We start from the raw sequence: 20,015 nt of genomic DNA, 5'->3' as shown, positions 1-20,015 counted from the left end.
AATTCGATTTAGCAGTTAGGAAGTCATTAGGCACTTTTGAGGGAGCAGTTTCGGTAGAATGGTGAACTAAGTGTGGGTGACCTATCTTTCGAAAATTTTGGTGGCTAAAGAAAGAGGGAAAGAGGATGATGCTCAAGGAATAATCCGATTGAGGGAATGTTTTTAGTGCTTAGCACAGCGCAGGGCACATAGGTACTTAGAAAAATGCTTATCAATTGATAATTGAATAGGAGAGTCAAGCAAATATATATTGTTAGAGAAAAGAAAGAGATTGAAAGTAGAAGAGAGAGAAGGGATAATTGATGAAGCCTTATTATGGAGGAAGCAGAGATACCCTGAAATTCTATAAGATAGAGAAGTGTCTTTTGAATAATTGAAGGAAGATAGATTTTATTTAGTTTAGTATTTCCCTTAGGGGTGTTTTAGATCTTTGAAAATTGCTAATATATATGTATGTATATGTGTGTATGCACATATTATATTATTACATATTATTATATACATGTATACATTATTATTTTTATTACATGCATACGTACCTACATATATGTATGTGTGTGTATTTATATGTATAATGTATGAGAACTCTCTAGCAACCAAAATATCTGATTCACTACCACATACTTGACCATTCAAGGTAAACAAGCATATAATGTATAAGAGAAAATCAAGTACTAGACCAGGAGTTGAGTAGGTAAGTGGATTTGGGGACATTTCTGCTGTATTCTTTCCTTGCAATCCTAGCTAGATCCTAGGTGATGTTTGGACTAATCCATCTATATAATAAAGATATTATTTACATACCACTCGTAAATATTACTTTAGTGTAACACAATGCCCTTTGAATTTGAACAGGAAAACTAACCCCCAAAAAAAGAGCTTGAGCAAAGTGAAATATTTGCTCATCATTTCTTTCAAGTAAGTAATTAGTCCACACAATAGTGGTCCAGTGGTTTACTAGCCTAATTTTACCACCAACCTAAGATCAAATTCTATGTGAATAATAAAGCCTCAAACAGGATTTAAGTTCCTGATACTTTGTCCTCCGACTGGTTTGCCAAACCGTGATGCAACTTCGATATTAATGAATTTAAATAAGAGAAATGCAAATTAAAATAACTCTGAGGTTTTGCCATGTATCCATCAAAGTGGGAGACATGATTAAAAAAAAAACCAACAACCCAGAAACACCAAGTGTTAGAGGAGCTGTGGGACAACAGGAACACTTAGCAGTATTGGTAGAACTATGAATTGTTCTACTGCTCTGGAAATCACTTGGGAATTATGCAATTCATTTTATCTCCTCTCATATGTAAAACGAGGGAGTTGCAATGAATGGCTTTGCAGGTACCTTTCAGTTCAATCTGTGATCATAAAATAAGCCACTAAAATGTTGCTACCTTTTGGCCCAGCAAACCCATTACTGGAAATATACCTGATGATGATGATGATGATGATGATGGTGATGATTGTGGTGGTGGTGGTGGTGATGATAACAGAAATAATAGTTAACATTTACTTAATGCTTTAAAATTTGCAAAGCACTTTACAGATCTAAGAGACTAATGACAGAATAAAAAGTCATATATATAACCAATAATCATAGCAGCACCCTTCTTGATAACAGAAACCTAAAAACAAGAGAGGGGCTCATTAATTGAGAAATGACTAAACAAATTGCGGCATATGAATAGAATTGAATTTTACCACGCCAAGAAAAATGATAAATATGAGGAATTCAGAGATCATAAGAAAGAAACAAGCAGTTATTAAGCACTTACTGTGTTCTAGGCACTATGCTTTACAAATAATCATTTCATTTGATCCTCAGAACAACCCTGGGAAGTTGGTGCTATTACCTCCATTTTGCAGTTGAGAAAACTGAGGTAAATATAGATTAAGTAACATGCCTACAGTCACAGAGCTAGTAAGTATAGGAAGCTGGATTTGAACTCATGTCTTCCTGACTGCGGTCCCAGAGCTCTATCCACCATGCTACCTAGATGCCTTATAGGTAGATCTAGAAAGTACCTTAGAAGTCATTGAGATGGAGTGAAACAGAGAGAAGGAAGCATGTGAAAGAGAACAAAATATGCCGTAACTATAACTACAGCAACATCAATAAGTACAATAATGTAAATGATAACACTAAAAAGAAGTTAGACTCTGATGACTTGTAATAAACAGTCTCAGTCCTGGGGAGCTAATAATGAAGCACTTTTCGGTCCATCATGGGAACTACGATTGCGGAATGCAGTATGCATTGTCAGATGTGGTAGCTATGTTATTTGGCTTTACTCTGATGTTTGGTTCAGTGTTTTTTTTTTTCCAAGCATGAAATCAATGTTGGGGTTTGGGGTGTGGTAAGGGAAAATCTCTGATGCAAAAAAACAAAAGACAGTAATAAAAATTTTAAATCTACGTAGTAAGGAGTTTACACCACCACTTATTCTTCCAAGTCCCTAGTCATTGCATTGTGCATAGTCAAGTGAGTCAAAGGCACGTTTGCAAATGTCAGAGAATAATATGCACATCAGTGTTAGCATCTGTGTCCCTTGTTCTGGTAAAACAGTTTCCAGATCTTTAATGCATTATAAATCAAGTTCTTTCACGGAGAGCAGATACTTATTACATTGTCTCGGGGGCAATTAAATTTTTGTTCCTTAAAAATTCTTCACAGCTACTGGGCTGAAGTGTTCCCTGGGGCATTTGTAACTAGAGACTGCACAGAGGCTAGATCCGAAGGAGTGGATGTTGTCCTTGTGTTTCCTTTAACCAGGATTAAAATATACAGACCCTATCAATACGTGCATGTGTAATAGCATGCACAACTAGATCAGTATTTGCTTCTCCTTCATGAGACAAAGAGACTGAGGAAGGAGAGAAAAGAGGAGAGGAGAGTTTTGAAGTGACGTCTTTAAAAAAATACTGACATGTATTAGGTGAGGGATGATCGCTATTTTGTTGTATGGAAATACTCATTTGTTGTTGTTCAGTTGTTTCAGTCATGTCTGACTCTCCATGACCCCATTTGGGGTTTTCTTGGCAAGGATACTGGAGTGGTTTGCCATTTTCTTCTGCAGCTCATTTTACAGATGAGAAAACTGAGGTAAACAGGGTTGAATGAGTTGGAACAGGAAGGAGACTAGGGCTGGCTACATAAGTGTTTGCAAATAGGGAAGATAATTAAATCCTTGAGAGTTCAGTTAGGAAGTGATGAGGGCCTGAAAAAGAAGTGGTGACTCCATTAGATGCAGAAGAAGTAATTCCCAGTTATTCTGCCTTAAGATTTACAAAGAGCACTTTACATACATTATCCTACTTGATTCATTAGACTGTAAGCGCCTTGAGGGCCAGGACTGTCTTTTGCTTATTTTGGTATCCCTAGGACTTAGCCCAGTACCTACCACATAGTAAGTACTTAATATTTATTGACTGAATATTGGCTGATCCACAAAACAGCCCTGTACAGGAAGAGTGCTCTAATTCACCCCATTTTACAAATGAGGAAACTGAAGTGACTCGCCCTAGGGCTAATAATTCATAAGCATCTGAGGCAGGATTCGAACCCAAGATTTTCTGACTCCAAGTCTAGTTGTGTTGTGGTTGGTCCTTCATTCTCAGAGAACCATGACATCAGGGAGATGATGACATGATGTACAATTGAATTTGATTTGAGTGAGGGAGGGCTGTGCAAAGTCACCAGCCTCACTTTCTCCTCCAGAGCCATCTGGGTCCAGGGGCCAGATGTGGATCTGGACAACTGAACATGGCTCGGGAGGCAATAGGAGACCTCAGCCTTTCTTAAGCTAAGGTCTTTTCAAGTTCTCTCTATTCAGAGAATAGGCCTCTTTAAGAAGTGAGTCTAGATGGGACAGCTAGGTGGCTCAGTGGATAGAGCACTGGCATGGATTTAGGAGGACGTGAGTTCAAATGCGGCCTCAGACACATAACACTTACTAGCTGTGTGACCCTGGGCAAGTCACTTAACCACATTGCCTAGACAAAAAAAAAAAGTGAGTCTAGGGACGGCCCATTTAATTAAAAAAAAAATCAAACTGGGAGGGGAAGACCCTAAGGGTTGCTGGCCAAAAGAGAAACAGTTACTATTTACATTCACTCTGTGCCTAGAAGCCTAAAAATAACCCTTAAGTGGTGCTTGGGTGGGGACCTATTGTCCTCCAACCAATGAGATCCAGAGTGAATTGGAGTTAAGGCTTGGTCTTTGAGAAAGAAATCTAGCCAGTAAACTCCAAGTTAACTAGGTAAGTTTTGGTCATCAAAATTACCTTTCTTTGGACAGAACACCCTCAGGTAAGGGCATGAGTACTCTGCTGGGAAATAAATGAGAGAAACGAGGAGGCACAGTTAACCGAACTCTGGTGGCACAGTGGATGGAGTGCTGGATCATGAAGATGCATCTTCCTGAATTCAAATCTGGCCTCAGACACTACCTAGCAGTGTGACCCAGGACAGGTCCCTTAACCTGTTTGCCTTAGTCCGCTGGAGAAGGAAGTGGCAAACCACTGCAATATCTTTCCCAAGAAAACCGCAAACGGGGTCATGGAGAGTAGGACACCACTGAATAACAACAATGAACTGATTGTCCATCATTGGAAAAGCTAAATATCCCCCAGCAAATTATCTTCTAGGTGACAGACTGCTAAATGAGTCAGAGAATAGAGATATGAACGGTGCTGTTGACTTGATTCCAGTTGGTTTTTTTAGCTTCTCTTTGGCTTTTCCCCAGCTGACTTGCTGACTTCATCAACTTCAGGAAGCTCATTGCCTCTCAAACAGTCCTGAGAAAACATACCTTAACTTCACAGAATTCCTTAGCCCTCATTTGAGCCTTGTCCTTCCAAGCCAGTCCCTGGAAGACTGACTGAAAAAGATCTCTCAGCTTCTTACACATTTCCTTGCCCTGGGAGGAAAGAAGGTGTTCTGTTTCTGGCTTTCACCGTGTAACCTTGGCACCTGGGAGGCAGGTCTGGCTGGCTGAGGGCTAGGTGCGTTCAAGCCTCAGCCATTGGCCGCATGCCCTCCAGGCAGGACCCCACCCAAGAGACGCTAGGGACCGACCAGTTTCCTCCCTTGCACGTGTGGCGTTTGGAGCACCTTGGAAACCTCCTTCTACGTGGGATGCCAGGGGGCCCCCCACCCCGGGCTCTCCCAGGAAGGGAGGCCAGGCAGAACCTCTACTGGGGTCCCACTGAGTACGTAAGCCCTCTCCCAGAAAACCTACCCAAAATCAAGAAGTTTCGAAAAGGTAAATGTGTAAACCGGGAAGACTTAATGACCAGCTGAGGACGGGTAGGGGTTTGCGTTGTCTCTGGTAAGAATCTCAAATTTCAGTTTTTAAAACCCTGCTGCTGAAAGATCTTTTCAGGTCATTAGAATATTTACATATCATTTTAAAAGAAAAAATATTAAGCATGTTTTAAAGTTTCTGTTTTCTGAACAGGAGGACTCAGTAATTCTTTGCTGGAGAGCTAGTTTTTTTGAACTTTCCAAATGAAATGTGAGAAGTATAGAAGAGCATCTAGCTTGAGAGCAGAGAGGGACCTTAGAAATTGTTTAGGCTCACTCTCTCCTTTGGAACCCTAGGAGATTTTGATCTCTTTGGGGGCTTCTTTGTCATTTTAAAAAGAAATTAACATTTGATAAGTTTGCAAAATGAGCAAAGTCAAGAAGTAAATTTATTTTACCGCATGTAGTTGCTTTCCATCCAAATTGCTTGAATTTTAGTCAACTGCAATGCTATATAGTAGCCAGATCTCAACTCTGAGTGAGTACGACAGCATATCATCAAAAAAGTTATTTTTACTTTAGAGAGCTTAAGAATTGACACATGATACTGAAAAAAATTGCTCTACATACTTCCCTGTGTTCCATAAATTATGTGCATAGAAAAATTATATTACTTTTGAATATTCTAAAAAGTTTTTTACATTCTAAATTATGTTCCTTTAAATATATAGAATTATAATATAAGATCTAGGATTTAAATCTCGTTGGCATTTTAGAGGTAATTCACTCTAACCCTTTCATTTTACAAAGGAAGAAACAGGTCCAAAAAGTTTGTGACATATTCAGACAATAAAATTGAGCCATTCATTGGCCTATAATGGATTCTTCCGAAGGCAGCTGGAGAGTACTGGGCTTGGAGTAAGGAAGATCTGAGTTCAGATCTTGCATCAGACATTCATTAGCAGTGCAACCTTGGTCAAATCTCTTAACTTCTCCCTGTCTCAGTTTTCCCTTGTAAATGGGGATAAATAATAGCACCTACAAACCTTAAAGCACTATAAAATTATCTTTATTATTTATTTACTATTTATATGAGATATCAAACCTTAAAGCACTATAAAATTATCTTTATTGTTATTACTATTATCTAAAGACTCACAATGCCTTTTTCTTTCACCCTTTAACATTTTAACTTTCCTCAAGAGTGAAATACTAAATTGTGATTCTATAAATGTAATTGTTGTTAGTGGTGTTTGGCTCTTCGTGAAGCCCTTTGGGGTTTTCTTGGCAAAGATACTGGAGTAGTTTGCCATTTCCTTCTCCAGGACATTATCATTTTAGAGATGAGGAAACAGGCAAACAGGGTTAAGTGACTTGCCCAGGGTCACAGCGCTAGTAAGTGTCTGAGGCTGGATTTGATAAATCTTCCTGACCCTAGCTGGGCCCAGCACTCTATCCACTTCACCACCTAGCAACCCACAAATTTAATTGCTTCTCATTTGGCTTTTATCTCTCCCTTTGTGCTACTGATTTACTACTGCTAATACATCCCTGTTTGGAACCAGTGAGACTGTCTTGTCAAGACTGTCTTGTACAAAATATCTAGTAAATTCAGAGCGATGATTCCTCAGTATCTGTGTCTTGGGGGAACCTTGAGATAGTAAGTGTTCAAAGCAGAAGATTTAAACAGCTCCAAGATTCCACGATCCCAAAGGGGTTGGAATTGAGTGCTTTCAGACTCCTCATTTTCACCACTGAGAAGACTGGAATGAACCGGTCCATTCCTCTACAGTCTCTCTAGAAAAAATATTATTGTTTCTGCCCTCCCCCCCCTCAACAAAACTGAAATTAATCAGAAAGGAAGAAGCATAACATTAAATACAACAGCCACAAAAGAAAAAGAAAACCTTTTTATTGCAAGGTTGGAGGGTGTTGGCTGTTTTATAATGTCATCATGAAGTCTTGAACGGAAATGACAACTGTAAAAGAAAGTGTTTACTATCCTTAGTACCTTTGTTTGCAGCGTGTTTTTTTTTTTTAATCCTTAACCAAGTTGTTGTGGGTTGGTTTTTTTTTTTTCTGTCAGCCCTCCCTCCAAAATCCTCTCACCAGTATTATCATTTGTCCTTTCATTTTAGGTGGAAAAACTGAAAGGCAGGAAAAGAGACCAAAGTAAAAAATGCTAACCTGCCTTTCTATTGTCAGAGACCTGAAGTTGACTTTATTTCATGTCGGGGAATAATTGCTTCTGATTAATATGAATCTGTCCCACTGCACCTAACTTTTTATTATTTTCTCCCTTCTTTTGAGATCTGAGAAATAGTTCATTCCTCCAATATCTTTTAGAAACCTTCCGTATACTTAAAGTCTGGGCTGCTCAGAAATGTTCGATGTCAGTGACTTTGAAAATGTCTTCTCAATTTTGTGTAGGTGAGAAGCCCACTAACCTTCCTTTGATCATCAGCATGTGAATAAGATAGCATTCCTAACCTAGGAACTCTTTGCTGAGTCTTCTGGTGATTTAGTAGCCAAGGGGCTTGCCATTCCCTAGGATCATTGAGGGGGAAGCCTTTACTGATGTAATTGGAGGTTAGTGTTAATACACAGCCCTATAAACAGCCCTCAAGAATGCTAACAACAACAGTTGCCCATCAAATCTTCAAAAGTCTGTAAATGTGAAGACCAACAATTTGTATCCTTCCCCCCCCCAAAAAAAGAGACAGTGTTTTTTTAACGTAGCTGGATGTTTTCTGCCAATTCAGCCATCAAATGTTTATTGAATTTTAGCCTTAACATTAAAAAAAAGTAAGTGTAAAAATAAACAGCCTCATAAATGCTTATGAGGAACAGTTTTCGGTTTTAAGGGTAAAAGATAGGGACTTAGAAAGGAGAGCTGGCCCGAGTCCCCACTGCTGCCTTCTGCCTCTGTGACTTTGGACACATCATTCAGGCTCTCTGAGCCTCAGTTTTCTCATCTGTGAAACTAAGAGGTTGGAATAATTGACTTCTGAGTTTCCTTCTAGCTCTAAAGCTGTGATCCTGTGACCCTAATATATTGTTTGTAGTCAAAGAGAAGAAGGAAATTTTCAAATTTCCACACACAGCAGCAGCAGGAGGTCTCAGCTAAAAGAACTGTCACAGCCATTCTGGTACGGTATGCCAGTATGACCTCTCATGGTTAATGGGTCAGTAAGTTCCATTTCTGGGATGCTCAATAGTTAAATTTCTAAATAGTTAGCAAGAGACGGCTTTCCACTTGGCCTGCTATGGCCTGACCAAGGGGGATTTTCTAAAGATCCGCATGATTAGCACACTTTACATTTTAAATCATTAGCATTTCAACCTGAGTAAGGATGTGACCCTACTTCACACTTAGCTAATTTTAGTTCACTTGAGTAAGCAAAGAGCTTCATTTTCTGAACTTATTTCCCTCTATTCCCTCAGAATAACTTCAGCACCATGCCTCTTTCCATGAACAATAGAATGTAAAGTTTGTCAGAAACATTTTCAGCCGCTCTGTTACGCAAGTCTATTTCAATTCAGTCTGGTTTTTTGCAAAACATATTTCCTCATTACGTTCCAGGAAGCAAAGGTGTGGCAGTCCTGTTGATTTTAGCTGAGAAATAAGCAAACCTTCCTTGACATGCAAAAAAATGTGTCCACCTCTCTACATTATTCTTACTGGGAATCATCTTCTTAAAATAAATCTTTAGGCTGATCTGAGCAACTACTAGGGAGGCACTGATAAGTTGGAAGTCCCCAAAAGTACAGAATATAAAGCACTTTGACCTTCTGATCAAAAGGGGAAAAAAAATTAAGATAAATATGTGGTATGTTCAAATCAATGAAACCTTGATGATTTCATTAGGGAAAACTGAGGTGTGGAAAGACTATTAGAACCTGTACTAATTGTTATTTTCTTTAGTGTTAGGCTCAGAGCCAGGAAGATGAGAGTTCAGATCTTGCCTGGGATACTTATGAGCTATGTGACTTTGATCAAATCACTTAAATTTCTCTCAGCCTAAATATCCTCATCTGTATAATCAAAGAGTTGGACTTGATAACCTCTAAAGCTCTTTTCAACTCCAAATTTATTATCTTAAGATCTAAAAAAATAAATTAAACTTTGCTAATTCTTTAATAGATGCTGGCCTCTACTCCAACTATATGTCAAATCATGGTAAATAATATGTCATATGTGAGGTATCCCAAGAGATTATAGATTTCTACTCTTCTCTTAGGATGCAAGTAGCTTAAAAAATATTGCTACAAAGAAAGCGAAGATTGAAGATGATACTAATGCTGTAAGCACAGGCAGATAAGAAAAAAATGGTAGCCAGTAATGTAGTCCATGATATACCTATTCCAGTTGGATTTACATATTTTTGTGAATTATCTTTTTTTGGTTATGACAAGTCATTAAAATCAACCTTCGAAATAATCTAAACTTAAATTCAGGCCTTCAAATCACTACATCACAAAGTGTTAAACCAATATTTTTAAAATGAATGGAGCGCATTCAAATACATTGTTCTCACTCAAACATTATTAATTTTTGTATTAACAATAATGAGTAAAATATTTTATACCTCTAAAATAAAATGAAAAATTTTAATATAATTTATTTCATCTTTATCACAACTTTGTAATTTCTATTGCATGTATGTTTGATAAGACATATAATATGTTCAGTAGTACATTTGTATAATTTACGAGTAAATATTCATATACTGGGGGTATGTGCTCAAAAATATTTTTACTGATAAGAGGTGACCAAAAAAGTTTTGGAGAACATCAGTCTAGTAAAAGAAAACCAGTTTTTAGTGGAGTGAAAGAGAAAGAGGGAATTGAGCATCCTCCAGAGTGAGAAATTTAATAGGGATCAAAATTTGAATGATAGGCCTAAATGATGATAAGGACAAAGCTCCTCCTAAATACAGTGAAAAATTAGAGAGAAGCACACTGCCTTGCTGAATACCCAAACTGATATAATCATGTATTTTTGAAATATAAAATTATATAGACTATACAGATATAATTATGTAGGTTATACAGATTGATATACATATAATACATGTCTGTGTGCACACATATAAATCCTACAAATGCCTTTCATGGTCTCCCCTTCTGACAGTGTTTTTCTTCTGGGATTACCTCCCACTGCACACTCTATACACTTGTATGGTACATAGTTGTTTGCATGTTGTCTTCCTATTTAGATTGTGAGCTCTTTGAGGGCAGGTCCTATGTTATTTACTTTCTTTGTATATGTCCAGAGCTTAGCCCAAGACTTGACAGTGGCAAGTGCTTAATCAGTGCTTATTGATTGATAAATACAAAGTAGCTAACTAAACTAGAGTTTGGCAGGGAGGGAGCTACCATTTGGAACTCACAGGAAAGGTTTCATGTACAAGACAGTGCTTGAGTTCCATATTGTCAAAGAGAGAGATTCTGTGAAGTGCAGTGAGAAACAATCCGTTCCAGCTGGTGCAGCTGGTACCAAAGCACAGAGAGAAAGCACATGTGAGGAGCAGATTGGCCGATCGTGTGGTTGGGTCACACAGCTCGAGAATGGGAATGATGTCAAATGATCCTGAAAAGAGGATTTGGAGTAAGATTTTGAAGGGCTTCTGAAGTTAACAGGGGTTTATGGTTTATCCTAAAAGCAATAGGGAGTCACTAGAGTTTACTGAGTAGAGAAGTGGCATGGTCAGATGAATGCAATTGTGTGCTGGAGATGCTTTGTACCAGCAAGTGAACTCTTAAGTTTTCAGTACAATTCTACTTCAGAAATCAGCAAGTGCTGCAAATCTGGGTTTGATTCTTGTTTTGTTAATTATCTAGGCTTAAGAAAGTGTTAAAGAAACTGTTATTAATGCACGTGAAACTTAAAAGTATGCCCTACCATTTTGTTGAGAGCCGGTTGTTAAACATTTCCCAGCACACCACTGGGTACACTTATGAAAACTTGCTTTGGCAGCGATGTATAGGGAGGATTAGTGTGGAGAGGCTTGAGGCAGGAAAGTAACAAGACTGTTGCAACAACCTTAGTGAGATTAAAGTTCTGCTCATCATGACATGGAGGGGACGCTAGTTTCTCAGACGTTTCCAATGTCATCAAATGCAAGCTCTTGATAGGTTCTTTTTGTTGTTCAGTCATATCTGACTCTTTGTGACCCCATTTGAGGTTTCTTGGCAAAGATACTGGAGTGGTTTGCCATTTTCTTCTCCATCTTATTTTACAGAAAAGGAAACTGAGGCAAACAAGGCTAAGTGACTTGCCCAAGGCCACACAACTAGTATCTGAGGCCTGATTTAACCTCACAAAGATGAGTCTTCCTGATTCCAGACGCAGCACTCTCCTCACTGCATCCCTTAGCTGCCAAGTTGGTAGGTCCCACTAAGGTAGAAAGATTTCATTCATGTCCTGGACAGCAGATGGATTGTATGTCCACCCTCCAAAGACCCCCAAGCTATGTGTAAAGAGATTCATTGCCACAGCAATTCATGAACACCAAATACCAAGGCACAGAGCTTTGCAGTTAGTCTTTGAAGGGAGTATTCATACTGGTGAAAATTATGGATTCTTGAAGTATTGATAGAATTATCATCATCATCATCATCATCATCATTATTATTATTATTATTATTATTATTATTATTATTATTATTATCCTAGTTTTACAGATGAGGACAGGGAAACTAAGTAATTTGCACGATGTTTCCCAACCAGTTAGTAGAGAACTGAGAATAGAACTTCGCTAAGTCTAACACTCCTTCCTCTGGGCTCTGGGCCCTGCTTGGGCATTGCTTCATGCCTCCTTACCCCTCCCCACTCCCCATCTAGTTGCCACTTCTGCACATGGAAAACCCAGAGATAAGCCTTCCAGAAAGATTTTTTTTTAAGGATCAGGGAGGGGGAGGCACTTGTGTTAAGTGTTCAGAGTGATTCCTTAATGACTGCACTGTCTAAAATTATAATGCCATTCCCTCTACAGTCTTGTGGAGAAAAACAATTTTGTTTTTTGTGGGCTTTTTCCAAAGACAAGTAGTAATTATCCCACCCATTAATCATTTTTCACAGACTTGGGATGAAACGGAATGAGTTAATTTGCCCTAATAATCATAATTATCCTGTGTACAACTAGAAATTAGAAAAGAAGACTAAAAACATCAATAAAAGATTATTTAAAAAAAGAAACAAACAAACACTACACAAATGCACTTGTGCAACTCAAAGCTGGAATTCAAGAAAATACCCAGAAACATTAATAAGCCTTTGTGAAGGCCCCCTCCCCTCAGGCTCTGGGCTAGGTGCTAGGGATTCAAAGACAAAAATGAAACATCCAAGGTATTGGCAAACAGTGTGTAATGCAGTTTCTAAGTTGTCAGTTATTGTATTTTGCTTTTAATCCTAAGGGGATAAAGCTCTCAGAGTGGGAGAGATGGCTTCCAGCACAGTGTCCTCCCATTTAGGAGTTTTTCCTTGTCACTCTGCCTCCTGCATTCCCTGCCCCCAACACATTACTCTGCAGCCTCTTTCCACTTATCCCTAACAATTCTTCCATTCTAGCAAGAGATGGCAGACTCTTTTGTGAGCCTGTGACTTCATCCACGTAAGAGGACACGACCTGGGGTGAAAGGATAGGATGACAATGCAGCATGCCTTAGTTGTTCAAAGACCAGTGAGCCACTAGAGAAGCCTAATTCCATTTTTGCAAAAAATGACCAACCAGGGCCAATGTGGGTTTGGAATCAGAAAACATGGATTCAAATTCTGATTTTACCCCTTACTATCTGCATGACCTTGAAGAGGTTACAGTCTTTCTAGGCTGAGGTTTCTGCATCTGTAAAATGCAGAGGTTGGACCCCTATGTTCCTTTGAGCTCAAAATCCTTAAGCCTTTGGCCATTCCTCTCCTCTCCCCTCCCCTCCTCTTCTTTCCTCTCCTCTTCTCTCTTCTCTCTATCTCTCTTTCTCTTTCATTTGGGAGGTTCTTTGTGCAATTTATATAACAGCAGGAGCAGAAAAGCTCAAGGTCCGTGATGTGAGAGATCAGATGTCGGAAGATCTGAGCCCTGTCACCAGCTAGCTTGGGCAAGTCATTTCCCTTCTCTACACGTTGGTTTCCTTGTGTCAAAAAAGGAAGGAATTTGAACTAAACGATGTCTGAACTCCCTCACAACTCTGACGTTTTCTAATTCTAAGTGACATTTCTTCCATAAAGCCCTCTGCTCCCCCTGGCTGTGCTTTGCTTGATTTCAGAGAACAAGAGATTGGTCACAGTGGCTGGCTTGCCACCTGCTTGAAGCATTCAGCTCCATCCAGCACGTTGATCTTGGCAAGCTTTAAAGGGTACATACACAATAACATTTGTGTGTTTATAACATCTGGGGGAAATGAGAAGTCATAGGGAGAGAGGGCTTTACTGTTTCTTTATGAAGTGAGCCCAAGAGTTAATTCTATTCATTCTCTTGTTCAAAATCAAAAGAAAAGCCAACTCCACTTCAGCAGTGATGCAGTCACATAAATTCATATTTATTTTCCTTGGGAAGAGGATGTAGCCATTCATAGTAGTTTATCTTTTGCTTGTCAAATTTGATGAGTTTTTTTTAGATCCTTTACATTTTTTTTAAATTTTAAGTTGTATTATTGCCTTTTGTTTTAATATCACAGTAATTTCCAGATATAACCCCTACCATCTTGTAACAAAGAAAAATAAGAATAGCTAACATTTATATAGCACATTAAATGTTGCAAAGCACTTTACAAGTATCTGATTTCATCCTCAAAACTGCAATGGGAGGTAGGTGCTATTATCATTTGTATTTTACATATGAGGATAATGATAAAGGAGGATAATAGTACTCACCACACAGGGTTGTTGTGAAGATCAAATGAAATATTTGTAAAGCATTTAAATACAGTGCCTGGCACGTAGTAGGCACTATATAAATTCTTAATCCTTTCCCCTTTCCATTTGATAATGAGGAAACTGAGGGAAGGAGACACTTACCCAAGTCACATAGCTAGTAAGTTCCTGAGGCTGGATTTGAACTCATGAAGATGAGTCTTCATGACTCCTGGCCCAGCTTTCTATCCACTATGCCACCTAGCTACGGAGAAGATGCTAAATATTACTGCATTGATAGAGGGAGTTTTCTCACCTGAGAGTTCCCTTTACCAAGGAAATCACAGGTCCATTTCCAAACCCTCTTCTACATGCTTATACATACCACAATTTGTCTAGTCATTCACCAATTAATGAGTGTGCATGTCATTTATAATGGTTCTGCTGTGCAAGAAGTGCTACTGTGGATGTTTATTTACATATATATTGGAATATTTTTTTGTACCAATATTGTAACTATTCTCAGAGATGAACAAGAAACACTGAAATCCTCTGGACACCCATTACCTCAGTCTGACACGTGGAAAAGAACACTGGATTGGGAGTTAGAAGACTTTGTTCTGTAGCTCATTAGGTGTATTGGTAACTTGGGCATATCATTTTTTCTGAGCTTCATATTCTTCATCGATGAAAATGATGACCTCTGGGGTCCGTTCCAAATCTGAAGTAGGCTCCTTCCCAGATACTGAGATGGTGACTCAGCTATTTGGAAGCCAATTCCAGTACACCCTCTGTTTTTGTTTTGTCCAGATGTATGCTTTTGTCAGTGTTGAAAACTCCAATTTAAGAATCATCCTCCATGAATTCTGATCTGCAACTGTAATTCATAGTCCTAGAGAGTTGTGTGAGGGCATTTAGAAGCTAAGCAACTTGCCCAGGATCACACAGCTAACATGCCTTAAAGACAGGACTACCTAACTCCAAGGCTTCTTGACACTGCTAGGTCTAACTGTTGTCTCATAGCCTGCTGGAAAATGGAAACTACCCTTCCCAGCTGGGCTGGGTTAAAAAGCCCCCCGATGATACTTTCAAATGAGCCTTGATCTTTAAAAAAAAACATTTTTGTGTTGAAGCCTTTTGTTTTTACATCACATTAATTTCTGAATATCTCTTTTCTATCTGTCCCTCTCCTCTATCTAAGAAGCCTTCCTCTGTAACAAAGATTAAAAAAGAAAAATCAAACCAATTCAGCGAACCCAAAGTATCAATTGTGCCTGAAAGGAGATAGAATATTCCACACATATATTTTCTAACCCCTGCAATGAGGGAAGGGAGGTACATTTTCTTAACTATTTTCCAAGACCAAATTTGGTCATTATAATTGCACATCATTTAATTCTTTGTGTTATTCTTTCTATTTCATTGTTGTAGTCATTATGTATATTGTTTTCCTGGTTTTGCTTAATTAATTCTGCATCAGTCCTGATGTTTTCCCATATTTCTCTAAATTTTTCATATTCATCACTTTTATAGTATAACAGTTTTTGGTAGTGTATTTATAATATAGTAGCAATATATTTATGTAACTACAATTTATTCAGCCTGAGAAATGGACACCTACTTTATTTCCAGTATTTTACTATCACAAAATGTAATTAGCTTTTGTTGTGGAAAGCCATATGCCCATGAACATTTCTATCGTTCATGCCCGGTGTGATTATTGTTTACATTTTCCCATAAATTCTCTAAAGAGGATCTGCCTCTTTAGTTAGGAGAGACCTGCTTGTTATTTTATTATCACAAAGCTATTTGTGGGCCATTCAGATTTTCCATCTGTTGTCTTTCTTTTGACATAATCGGCCAACTTCTTTTTCTAATTATTCATATCCTTGACCTACACATCTTCATTTTTGTTATTAGTATTAATAATGTTACTAATAAATTAGTTCACAATGGTGAAGTGAGGCAGCATGGCATAATGGATAGGGTGTCTACTTTGTAGCCATTGAGGAAGGACTGGATTTATGTTCCACCGCTAACATACTGACTATGTGACCATGGGCCACTTAACCACTTCAGTTTCATAGGCATCTATAATATATATATAAGTTCTATATATGTAAGTTCTATGACTAGAACTTATAGATGAGTAGCTGATCTTCATTGGTGGAGGGAGTTCCTCACACTGATAAACTCTTAGGTATAGGGAAATAATATTAGATCCTGGTGATGATGCTAAAGATCTATGATTTCATCTGTACAAATTCTTCCTCCACCAATACACATCCCAACTGCTTCACACTAAAGCAGACCATAGGCTCTACAGCTGGAAGGGCCCTTAGATATCTCATTCAATGCCTCCATTTGACAAGCCTCAGTTTTTCTAAACAGGCCCAGAGAAGTCAGGGGCATTGAAGAAGGCCATACAGGTCAGAAGTGGCAGGGCAGCTATGATCTTCATGAGTCAATATGATCAAAGAAATTAATCACCAGGGAGCCAGCTTTCAGGTAATGAGTCTCTCTGAATTTAGTTAGTCTGGTCCATGGGCTGGTCTTCTACTTAACCCTTTCAGCTCTGTAGGGCCTGTCAGAGATTATTCTATGTGAGCATAGTCTTAGAGAAAATCCATGGTCATCTCAGTGCCACACAGAGGCATGGATGTTAGTGGAGGAATCAGCCTTGTGCTATTCATGTTTTTATCAATGATTTGTATAAAGGCATAGATGACACACATATCAGATTTGCAGAGGACAAGAACTAGGCATCTAGACCCAAAAAGAGGCTTACAGATTAGAACAATAAGCCAGATTTAATAAGATGAAATTTAACACAGATAAATGTAAAATGCTATCCTTAAGTTCCAGGAATCAACTATACAAGTACTGACTGGATGGAGAAGGCATGGCTAGACCACAATTCACATGAATTTTTAGGTGTTTTGGTCGACCACAATATCCTTGAGAATCAACAGTGTGATAGAGTTTGAAAAAAAATTTTACTGTGATCATAGGCAGCATTATTGTGCAGAATGAAGGAGATAATAGTTCTAGAGTTTTGAGCTAAGTAATCTGGGTATTCAGAAAATATTTAAAATTAATTAAAAGGCCAGGCAACTGAAGACCTTCATCTCATTCCATATGAAGGTGAGATGAAGGAACTAAAGATGTCTGGCCAGGATAAGAAAAGGTTTAAAGTATATGGAATAAATATCTTCAGGTATTTGAAGAGCTATCATATAGAAGATGGATTAGGCATTTTTTCTTCTCATCCCCAGTAGGCATAACCATTCCTAAGTGGAAATAACTTCAAGGAAGATTTAGGCTTAATGCAAAGGAACAAGCTATTCAAGATGAGAGCTGTCAAAAAGTTAAATGGGCTGCCTAGAGGGAAAGGGGTAATAAAGACCTCCCCAGAGGTCTTTAAGTGAAGGCTACCTAAGTATTTGGCTTGACTGTTGTTAACAGAGGGAGTTCTTGTTCAGGTGTGGATTGGACTAGTTGTTGGCCTGAGGTCCCTTGCAACTGTGAGGTTCTTTGAACAATGATAAACTTTCTTCTGATTCATATTTTATAATTACTTACATTTATCTCAGACAGATATTTTTATCCCCATTGTACAGAAAACTGATGCTCAGAACTGTTAAGCATATCAGCTGGGACTGCACAGCTCAGATCTTCTCACTTCTCCAGTACTCTTTCCTCTGCCCTTAGTGAGCGTGACAAGCCTGGTACCTAACAACAGGACATAGAAGGACATAGGGCAAATGCCTGTTCTGCTGAGGCATCTCTCAGGGAGCAAAGAAGATAAGGACAACCCTCTTCACTCCATTCCACTTCATAATGAGCAAAGTACTATATCATTTCTAAAGTGTGTTATTTAAGTAACCAGAGGAAAAAAATTAAGCATGATGGTATGGATAATATTAACTTTTTAAAAATCCATTCAGATAATGCAAAAATATGAGATCAGTCATAAGCAGACAGCAAACTTTTTACACCACACTATCCTCTTTGCTTTTTCTTTCTTTTTCTTTCTTTCTTTTTTTTTTTTTTTGCCTAGGCAGTGGGGTTAAGTGACTTGCCCAGCGTTGCACAGCTAGTAAGTGTTAGGTGTCTGAGGCCGGATTTGAACTCAGGTTTTCCTGAATCCAGAGCTGGTGCTCTATCCCCTGCGCCACCTAGGTGCCCCCTCCTTTGCTTTTTTTTTTTAAAGGAATATATAAATAAGGTCTTTTTTATTCCAGCTTGACTAACACATTTTTTTCTTAAAAATTAAATTCCATAGAGGGCGATATATATGTGTATGAATACACATATACATATTCATTGCAATTAACTCATCATCTCATCCCAGGATTGCAAAGAAATTCCCTTTATCAGCAGGAAAGAGACTAGAAGAAGCAGGAGACTGATTCATTGTCGTATCTAAGTACCCTTTGGGAAATGGTTGTGGAGAACTCCAGAAAGAGACCCCAAATACCCAGCTATAAATTTTCTGAGCTGACTGAAATGCATGAGAGTTGTAAAGCTGACACCACCAAACCTAGTCCATGCTCAGGGCTTTACCCTCACCAATGCATCCTTCTTCCCACTGATACTACACAGCATATGACAGATAGGGAGTCACATGAGTATAGCCTTCCAGTGTAAGTAGTGTTGCTGACTGGGCCAAAACCTGGGTGACTTGTTTCATGAGTCACATCATATTCCTCCCTGTCCTGTCCTCAGGCTTAGATAAACTGACATGTCTTTGGACTTTTGGAAACCCTTAGACGTCTGTATGGCCACACTTTTATGGAGAAAATCGGACCCAAAGTGTGGAGGGTGGTGAGGAGGGAATAAGGCTATCATGAGGACAAATAAAGTACTTTTGAGCCCTCACAAATCCCCAGGAAGTCTACAACAGCTCTAGATTCTCACTAGTCCAGAGTGACATTTCCTAGTGACCACTCTCTGAGACTTTATCTTCAAGAGAATGAGTTGAGAGCCACAGAGGGTTGTTTCTGCGTGTATTGTGGTCATTGCTTTAGGTTTTATAGTGCCATTTCTCTCCTCCCCACCCTCCACCCCAGTTGAGATTTAGAACAGCAATGTTTTCTTTGGCATGAGGCATCTCTGGCCCGAGTAGTAGTTTTTAGTTGCCAGGAAATATCGAATTTACATGTCATATTCTGCATATGTGTCATATATAGTTCTGTATATACGTACATGTTGTCTCTCCTGTTAAAAAGTAAGCTTTCTGAAAGCAGGGATTGTCTTTTTGTCTTTATATCACTAGTGTTTAGAACAATCATTAGCATATTGTAGAAGCTTAATAAATACATAATTGCTTGTTGGTTGATTAAAGATTGGGTCATTGAGAAGGAAGGAAGGGAGAGAGGAAGGAAGGAAGAAAGGAAAATAAAGTGTTGCCACCCTAAAAAAAATTTAGATTAACATTTTTAGTTTTAATTGTTAGACATTATATATATATATATATATATATATATATATATATATAAAATAGCTAGCACTTATACAGTATGTTAAGGTTTACAAAGCAGATAGAGAAAGGAAGTAAAGAGCTCAAACTTTCATTTAAAAAGAAAAAAATTGTTGCACTGACATGTACCTAAACTAAGGATCAAAATACAAAAACTCCCATCAATGGATGGAACCCTTTACGCATTCTGCTTTTCTAATTTAACTGAGATCTTTAGTTTTCGATCTTGGAGAAGAGCATCCTGGCTTTGTTTCTTTTCAGCATAAATCCCAACACTCTTTAGCCGTTGAGGTACTTCACACAGGAAATAGACATTTTCTTGTGCAAAGTACTGGTTAACTTCCTGGAACCTTTAGGATCAAGGCAGCCCTAGAAGGTACAGAAGTTTCTACAGGACCTCAGGGAAGGCTGAGGTCCCTCCCATGAAAGGTG

At 38.5% G+C, this 20,015-nt stretch overlaps 1 protein-coding gene across 7 annotated transcripts in view; it reads left to right on the top strand.

Moving 5' to 3' along the window:
* Window positions 1–20,015, top strand: part of PGCKA1 (PDCD10 and GCKIII kinases associated 1) — a 92,888-nt gene that overhangs the window by 40,067 nt on the left and 32,806 nt on the right. For 2 of the 7 annotated variants that reach the window (XM_020992038.2, XM_020992017.2), the window contains exon 1: window positions 4,817–5,335. The exons of 4 other annotated variants lie outside the window; for them this stretch is intronic. The gene's annotated coding sequence lies outside the window, so the exon portion shown is untranslated. Of the gene's footprint in view, window positions 1–4,815; window positions 5,336–20,015 lie in introns of those variants that run through there. One more of the 7 variants, XM_078148776.1, reaches the window with a different exon arrangement.

This window comes from Phascolarctos cinereus, unplaced genomic scaffold (genome assembly GCF_003287225.1).
Source record: "Phascolarctos cinereus isolate Bilbo 61053 unplaced genomic scaffold, phaCin_HiC Scaffold_9;HRSCAF=440, whole genome shotgun sequence".
Classification (NCBI taxonomy): domain Eukaryota; kingdom Metazoa; phylum Chordata; class Mammalia; order Diprotodontia; family Phascolarctidae; genus Phascolarctos; species Phascolarctos cinereus.
This window is presented reverse-complemented; position numbering and strand designations above follow the sequence as displayed.